The sequence below is a fragment of the Cryptomeria japonica genome, chromosome 7 (assembly GCF_030272615.1).
Source record: "Cryptomeria japonica chromosome 7, Sugi_1.0, whole genome shotgun sequence".
Classification (NCBI taxonomy): domain Eukaryota; kingdom Viridiplantae; phylum Streptophyta; class Pinopsida; order Cupressales; family Cupressaceae; genus Cryptomeria; species Cryptomeria japonica.
This window is the reverse complement of record NC_081411.1, coordinates 827,950,370-827,959,869: the sequence shown is the minus strand read 5'-3', so window position 1 is coordinate 827,959,869 and position 9,500 is coordinate 827,950,370.

Sequence of the window (9,500 nt, the reverse complement as noted above, 5' to 3'; positions counted from 1 at the left end):
CAGTAATCTTGGTAGCCACTAAACTGAGGCACTATCTGTTAACACACAAGGTGCAACTCATTGCAAAGATTGATCCACTCAAGTATTTACTTAGCAAAGCAGCATTGACAGGTCGCTTAGCCAAATGGGTGATGATTCTAAGTGAATTTGATATTGAGTATGTGGACTGTAAAGCTATCAAAGGGCAAGTTATTGCAGATCAGTTGGCCGATGCACCACTCATAGGCGATCATCCTCTCATTTCCAATTTTCTAGATGAAGAGATATTCATGATCACAGAAGTACAACCATGGAAATTATATTTTGATGGTTCATACACTAGGCACGGCTCGGGGGCAGGCATTCTGTTTATCACACCTCAAGGTGATAGCATCCCGAAGTCTTACAGGCTCACATTTCCATGCACAAACAACATAGCAGAGTATGAGGCCTTGATCACGGGACTCAGGTTAGCCGTACAATGGAAATTACAAGAACTACAAGTATATGGCGATTCCCAACTAGTCATTCGACAAGCAACAGATGAATATCAGACCAAAGATGATAAACTCATGCCATACAAGCAAATGGTGGACAATCTAAAGACATCATTTACTACTATCACTTTTGAGCAGATACCAAGAGATCAGAATCGAGCTGCTGACGCTATGGCTACCATCGCATCTCTACTAGATCTTCCACAGAATTCAACACGCTACGAGTTCTTGGTAGAAGAGCTTTGGATCCCCGCTTATGATATCCCTGAATTCGAGATGATATGTCGCCTTGTCGGTTCAGAATCCCCATGGTATGGTGAGTTCTACACCTATCTCCGTGATCACACCCTTCCTCCTAACCAATCAAATAACCAACGAAAAACCTTCATTCGCCAAACTGCTCGATATACCATTATTGCCGACATCTTATACCGACGTAGTCTTGATGGTACTCTCCTTCGATGTCTGGAACAAGATGAGATAACAAAGGTTTTGGAAGAGGTACATGAAGGAATTTGCGGGACTCATTCAAGTGGTCCGTCACTCGCCAAGAAACTCTTGCGAGCTGGATATTATTGGCCATCTATGGAAAAGGATTCCTACTACTTTGTCAGAAAATGCAAGAAATGTCAAGTTCATGGCGACCTGATACATGCACCAGCACAAGAACTGCAACCAATCACAACACCATGGCCTTTTTGTCAATGGGGCCTTGACCTTGTGGGTAAAATCCATCCATCTTCATCCAATGGCCATAAATTCATTATTACCGCCACCGAATATTTCACCAAGTGGATCGAAGCTGTTCCACTTACCCAAGTCACCGGCAAGCAGATCGCCTCATTCATCCTCAATTACATCATCTACCGGTATGGTGTGCCCATGTCCATTGTCACAGATAACGGTCTTCCTTTCAAAAATCAGGATGTTCGTGAGCTTTGTGAGAAATTTCATATCCAACACCGCTTTTCCACTCCCTATTACCCACAAGGCAATGGTCAGGCCGAAGCATCCAATAAAAACATATTGAGGATCCTAAAGAAGACAGTCAATGATGTCGGTCGTGATTGGCATGTTCAATTGAATCCAGCATTATGGGCATATCGAACTAGCATTCGAACCCCTACAGGTGCAACTCCTTATTCATTGGTCTATGGTGCAGAAGCTATCTTTCCTATTGAGGTCGAGATACCGTCACTACGGGTTTCCTTGCACAATCTCATCGATGATGAAGCATACAGAGTATCTCGTCTTCAGGACTTAGAGTTACTAGATGAGAAGCGACAAGCTGCATACAATCACCTCAAAGCCTATCAGCAGCGCATGAGTAGAAGCTACAATCACCGAGTTAGATCTCGTACATTTGAGGTAGGTGATCTTGTTCTTCGAGAAAATCCTCGCAACCAACCAAACAGAGAACATCAAGGCAAGTTTGAATCAAACTGGTTGGGCCCATATGTTGTCACTGTTGTATTCGGGTCCGGGGCATATCAGTTGGCTACATCAGACGGAGAACCGCTCGCAGATCCAATCAATAGCATGCACCTCAAACGGTTTTATACCTAAGGTGTACAGAGCATCAGGCTCCCCTGCATATCAGAAAATACCAAAAACATTCAGAAAAATGTCCTAAAGAAAATACAAAAAACATTCAAAAAAGTAAAGAAAAAAAATCATGCATCCAAACAGTGAACAATCACTCCGGTGGCACCTTGGGTAAGTGCGATGGCGAAAACCTAGCAAACAGGTGCCACTCATAAAGGCAATGGCTCCAGTATCTTCCAGGCTCGTTGCGATCCCATTCATACATACACACATCCATCCATCTAACCATGGCTTGTTATAAATCTACAAATCCAAGAAAGTACTACATGCATCCTGCATCCCGCTTTTTCATAAATCATGTCCAACTTGGGGGCAATGCCCTTACAATCTAGATGATGGAAGTGGATTCTACATTACTGGTGATTCATTGGCAAAAACATTCAAAAATGACTCACAAAACCCAAAAAAACATTCAAAAACTATTACACAAAATCCAAAAACATCGAAAAACCCATCGAAAATCACACAAAAACATGGCAACACCTTGTACATATTCATTCAAGCAGATACAAAACAAACATTGACAAAATACTCACACAAATGACCACTTATCACTCGACCAACACAATCAACATCAACAATCCAAACTGTCTTAAACAAGGATGCATCCTTCCTTACCAAAACAAAGACAAAAGTGACGTTTTCTTTGACAAGAAAATTATGTTAAGCTATCAAATGCTTGGTTGATTCGTGAGTAATTCATTTGTTTATCTGTATCGGGATCTTTCAGCATTGTTTTGTATCATTTGTGCGTTATTTCCGATGAAGTTCTGGGGCATGTACTAATGGTGTCTACGTGGGAAGTTCACTAAGCTACGTAATCTTATGCCAAATACAGTCATAGATCATTACGGCTTGCTGACTACAGCGTATACCTCGACCATATGAGCATGAACCATTACCAAGGATCCATATTCTTTTATTCTTTATGTATATACTATTTGTTTACAGGTACAATGCTCATTCTTTGGTTCCTCCTCATCCAATTTGGATAAAGGTTTTTATTTCTTAGTACGGTATGCACTTGTCTCAGGATATGATTAGCCTAAGATCAAGGAGGACGATCCAAGTTATGCATGAATAGAGATAATCCTTGTCTGTTCCGCAAGCAATACTCTGGTCGACTTGATCCCTTATATCAAGTCGTTTGTATTAACTTGCTATATAAAATCCATGTAAGGAATACTCAGGTCATCTTGAATCATTATGTCAAGATGCTTGTATTCTCTTCCAACATTTTAAAGCTCAATGATGAAAATAGAGCACTATGGATCATCATTCCATCTCATTTGTATATATTGCATTCCATCCATCCATACATTCATAAATAGCTGCATATCATGCATACGTAGTCATAATAATGCATACTCTATTTTACTCATCTTCTTCCATAGGACTCGATCCTAGTCCTCCATATCTTCTATCTAACATCAAATCCCCCCTCACCCTCCCTATCTTGATCATCAACATCATCCTAATCCCTTCATCGCTTCCCATCCTCACTCATCCACAAAATTAAGCCAGTTACTCTATCTACACAGATACATCGACTCCCACACACCTAGACTATCAACAGATACTCTGATCAAGTATCTTCGGGTCTCAACATGTAATCGATTATGGTAATCCTAGACTACATCAGGCATTTATCACAATGACCTAGTCTCAACGGGGCTGCCATGATTCCCCACAACCATCCATCACACGCACACACTATCAATTGATCAACCAATCAAACACAATCCAATGGACAATTACATCAATTGTCTACGTCTCAACGAGTATTTTGCTTTATATACCTTGACTTCATCGGGCAATTACATCAATTGTCTAAGTCACCATCAGGTCACTTTGATTCACTTACTCAGACTTTATCATGTCCAAGCGACCAACTGACATCAACTGTCACGCTTTGACTTGACCGGGGCAATTCAACCGATTGCACCAGATTGTCCAACCAATTTTGATCAATTGTATAGCATCAATCAAAACCCCACACTACATCTGCTATGTATCTCTTGCATGACCTCAGGGTACTCGTTGGCTTGTTGTTTCTTCATATTCACTCCATTTTCTCCCATTCTTTCATCATTAGTTCTAATTTCTTCTATTCTACCTCCCCTCCGCTTTTCATTCTTTTTCGAGAGATCACCCGATTTTTCAAAAAACATTCGGCCCATCTCTCGAGGGGGCATACCACCCATTAAATTTACATTTTATGGGGCATTTCTTCACACCTATTTTTCTTTCTTTGAAACGACGTGATAAACCGCACCGTCTCAAAGAGGGGCAAATGTAGTCACATAAATCTGTCCACTTAATTAAATGAATACTTAGTATTTATTTGATTATTTAACCATCAATTAATAATTAATTAAATTAATATTTAATTAATTCATCTTAACCCTATTCTCCTATTAATTAAATAAATTATTCAATTTATTTGATTTAATTCACTTAACCAAATTCAGACCATTAATTAAATAAATAAATCATATTTATTTAATTAAATATTCTCTCACATTTAAATAAATTAATATTTATTTAAATCCCCCAAAATCCCACCTCTCACATTTAAATAAATAAATCATTTATTTAAAATCACCTTTATCCTCCACCCACTTGCATTTTCCTACAAAAGCAAGTTGCACAACTATTTTAAATAAATCATTTATTTAAATCACCTTTATCCTCCACCCACTTGTATTTTCCTACAAAAGCAAGTTGCACAACTATTTTAAATAAATTATTTATTTAAAATCCTATTTATCCTCACCCACTTGAAACCTTTAATGGTTTCCCTTAAAGTAGTCAAACTTGATGGCTTTAAAGTCTTCAAACTTGATGGCTTCCTTCTATAGTCTTCTTAAGACTTTAATGGTTTTCCTTAAAGTCTTCAAGCCTTTAATGGTTTCCCTCAAAGTCTTCAAGCATTTTAATGCTTTATCTTCATTTTTCTCATTTAAATAAATTAATATTTATTTGAATATTTATCCAAATGCAAATTACACCATTTAATTGAAATAAATGATTTTATTTTAATTGAAAATACCAAAATTTCTCCCACTTGCATTTTCCTACAAAATCCACTTGTATGCCTAAACCCCTTCTAGATTCTTCTAAACCCTTCCTAATTAGCCTAAATCCATCCCTTAAATATTGTCACATTCCTAAGCAAATTGGAGTCACTTCTCAAAGACTCCAAAGTCTTTGAAAAGCAATTAATGCTTTGTGTGTTCAACAAATTAACCCTCAAAGTCTTGGATAACCTTTGAAAGCTTTCAACCTTCAACTTAATCCCCAAAGTCTCCAATAACCATTAATGGTTAATTCAACCCTCCCACATGGTTAAAACATTTTTTTTGACTCAACCTCTACCCAACCCAAAGGTCTCATCAGGCCATTAATGCTTTGACCATGATTATCTCTTAAACATTTGCACAAAGGTTTATCCTTGGATTAACTCTTAATCCAATGGGTAATCTTAATTTAGACTTGACCCTTACCTTCTAGATAACCATGAGGTCTTCTCAGGCCTTTAATGCCTCCAACCTCTTCTCTCAACCCAATCCTATGTTGACACTTGTCACCATTTTATTGGTGCCAATTGTGCACATGGATCCCCAACTTTCAAACTTGGCCCTTGATTAAACCATTCAATCTTAACCCTTCATTTCCCCATTTCTTCTATAAATAGAACCCTTCTCCTCAAGCAAAAGGAAGCATTTAGAGTATTGTTGTTATACTGGCATTAGCATAGAGCTTTTTCATAGCATCACTATCTACTCTTGCATAGTATTTGCTTATCATAATCAACCATCTTGAATCTCCATATGGCATCCATGGCTAGTGCTAAAAGCTGAGAGCTACACTCATTTGGGACTTGGAGAGGAGAGGAACAAGGGAGGAGCAACTACGAGCATCTTGATTAGCTATTTCATTCTATGTTTATATGCTTTCTATTTCATGCTTAATATCTCTCTTGATATGCCTGTTTAGGATAATCTTTTGTTGCTAACACTAATGTTTGTTTCTTGTGCTCTTGTGTGTGTTGCCATCAAACAGATTTTCTAATCCTTTTTGCAGAGCATCAAGTAGTAACAAGATCGACACCATAAAAGGTGGAATTTCTCCTACACACACTATCCCAATGTGGCACAAACACCCAAGTGTCTCATACCCAAACTATTATGAAATGCATTTCCTAAGTAAACTTAAGTAAAGTGTAATAATATCCATGATGAATAATTATTTACACCAACAATCATCAATCCATTTTATGCCCGTGTATATATCTACATTTCCACTTATAAATTCCAACTTCCACCAACCATGCCATGCAATGATGGAAAAAATATATAATGCAATGAGAAATAATTACCAGTGTGGTTGTGCAGTCATTGAGAAGCTGACTTGACAATGGGTTCAAAATTGGAGACCCAATTGGTGACTCATTTAGATTTGAATCCCCAACTAGTCCCTGACCTGAAGGCCCATCCCCTGACTCTTTCGGATTTGGATCCCCAACTAGTCCCACATCTGAAAGCCCAACTCCTGAGTCTTTCATATTTGAATCCTCAACTACTCGTGGATGTGAAAGTCCAACTCCTGAATATTTTAGATTTTAATCCCCAACTTGTCGTGCATCTAAAAGCCCAACTCCTGAGTCTTTCAGATTTGAATCCTCAACTACTCATGGATGTGAAATTCCAACTCCTGAATCTTTCAGATTTGAATCCCCAACTTGTCATGCATCTGAAAGCCCAACTCCTGACCCTTTCAGATTTGAATCCTCAACTAGTCCTGGATACGAAAGCCCAACTCCTGAAACTTTAAGATTTGAATCTCCAACTAGTCATGCATCTGAAAGCCTAACTCCCGACTCTTTCAGATTTGAATCCTTAACTACTCCCAGATGTGAAAGCCCAACTCCTGAATCTTTCAGATATGAAAGTCGAACTCATCCCGCATATGAGAGCCCACCTCTCTCCTGGGTATACAAATTAGTTCTCCAGTCACAAGCATTAAACAGTTACAACACCAAGCAATACTACATTTTACATAATCCATTAAAACTACTTAGCTTACAGGCAAGCCGATGTCACATGTCACTGGGAAGCAAACGTGGCCAACTCCCAGGAGATCATCTGCCTTTAGCTCCAGCAACCCATAATCAAGATCAACATTTTCCCTCAACCTTTTTCGCAACGCAATCGACATGATTGAACTAAAACATAAAAAAAATGCAATTCATATTCGTCACACTATCAATAACACCACACATTCACTACAAATGACATAGCCAACACACGACTAGTTATGCCTACAATCCAATACAAAGTCAGCATGTCGCTGTGTTATGTACAACCCAACTAACAGTTTAGCCAAAAACTATCCATGACATTCTGCTCTAGAACATATTTGGTTGCAATTGCAACAAAATAATGACTATGATCCATCGCCAATGCTATTAAAAAGGTTTCCTATGTTCTCCCCATCCAAAATACAACAAAAAAACTAGACTTTCTTAAGGATTGATAAAGAAGGATGCAAAACACACTTAACAGATCGGCTATGTCTATTTCGGCTCCAAAACGGACCTTTCCTACAACGTGTTACCGACAGGTTAGTCAATCGCAGCTGCTAATTGCAAAATCAATGCTGTAAAACGAGTGTGCAACAATTAAGATGGTCAATCTATGTCAGAGAATAAACAATGATTCATTACCATTAACAAAGTCTTTCACGATAATTGATGGGTACAGAGACCTCCAATTCATTTTTCGAAAGACACAAGTCTTTTGAAACGAGTGTCTATTCTAAAGCTTCCATCTCTTTGTTGACATGGGAATAATATTATTTATTAAAAACGTACTCTTAAGTTACAAAAAGAAAAAATAAAAAAACACTTTGAAGGATAGACACATGAGGAGTTCGTCGTGCCAACCCGAGACACCTCAAACAGAAGCCCAAATCCCATTTCAGATTGGAGTTGGATCATCAAACACGTGTACTTCTCAAACATCATGAACATCAATAATCTAGAAATACAAATACACTACGATGAACATTAACACTCTCATGCAAATCAACATAATATATACAAATTTATAACACATAGTTTGCAAGAATCAGGATTTCTGGTTCATATATTCAACACTGGTTTCATGACTCGAAGATCCATAAATAACAATCGTATTGCGTTTAGGTTCGAAAATTATATCTTATTGTCTAATATGGTGCATCTATAGCATATAATAAAACACATCAGCCAATTGCATTGTTCATTTTCATTATTATCAAATTCACTAAAAGTAAGGACATTAATATTACATGATCAAGAACTGAAATTTATACATACATTTGTATCGCATAAAAAAATTATCTACAAAAAACTATATATATATATATATATATATAACAAGCGCCTTTCAAAAAGTTGCACAAGCCCAAAGATTATTAATAAGGGGACATTATAGTGCAAGTAGTATTAAACAAGGGAGATAGAGCAACAACCTGGGAACGTCTGGACGTTTGCTAGGGGACTACTCAATAGTCCTTGAAAATCAACAACCTGCATGGGTAACTAATGTTACTGGTAGTCTACATTGGGAAGTACATGCATTTCAAAAGACATAAAAGGAACCTACATGTTCATATATGAAATTGCAGTTTAACATCCAATATAAACTACCACTAAGTAATTTATATCACCTAAATTATATATGTCAATTTGCCATAGTACCAAAGCTGTACCAGAGTTGTCTATATCAACCACCTATTTTCGTACTATTGTTGTGTGCTCAAGGATAGATGCCTCTATTCCGACTCAAAATCAATGCTATAGTCTGACTAACATGCAACTCAGTCACACGTTTTATACTATATTTTACATTCAATGGATGCAATTGGATAACATGTCACTAACACGTAGTACCATTTGTCTATTCTCAAGCCTTGTTATTGACTAACTCCATCTCTTATGGTAAATTGCATCGCGTGTTATCCTTTGGCTTTACTACTGTTAGCTGCATCAAATCACAACTCATACATGAACAATGGTCTGAGAGGTTGTGTCTCTTCTAGTTCCAAAATAGAAAAATCATACAGACTAACAACGTTGTGTTAGACAGAAGTAGCCATCAAATGCAAAACCTACGATTAAAAACCTGCCACAAACATGGGGTGTTAGTCCCCCCATTTTGTTTTTTGCAGCCACAATAGAGGCATCCCACTGTGAGAGTAACTTGAGTTTCGTGCTAGTGTTTTCTCTGACAAAAGTACCAAGTTTTTGCAACTCACGGCCTCTTCTTCCTGTCAAGATGCCCTCCAAATGCGATTCCTTCATTCACAAGCTTTTAATGTGCATGTTATGCACAATAAATCGACAGTAACCACGAAGCATGCTGCAACCATCCT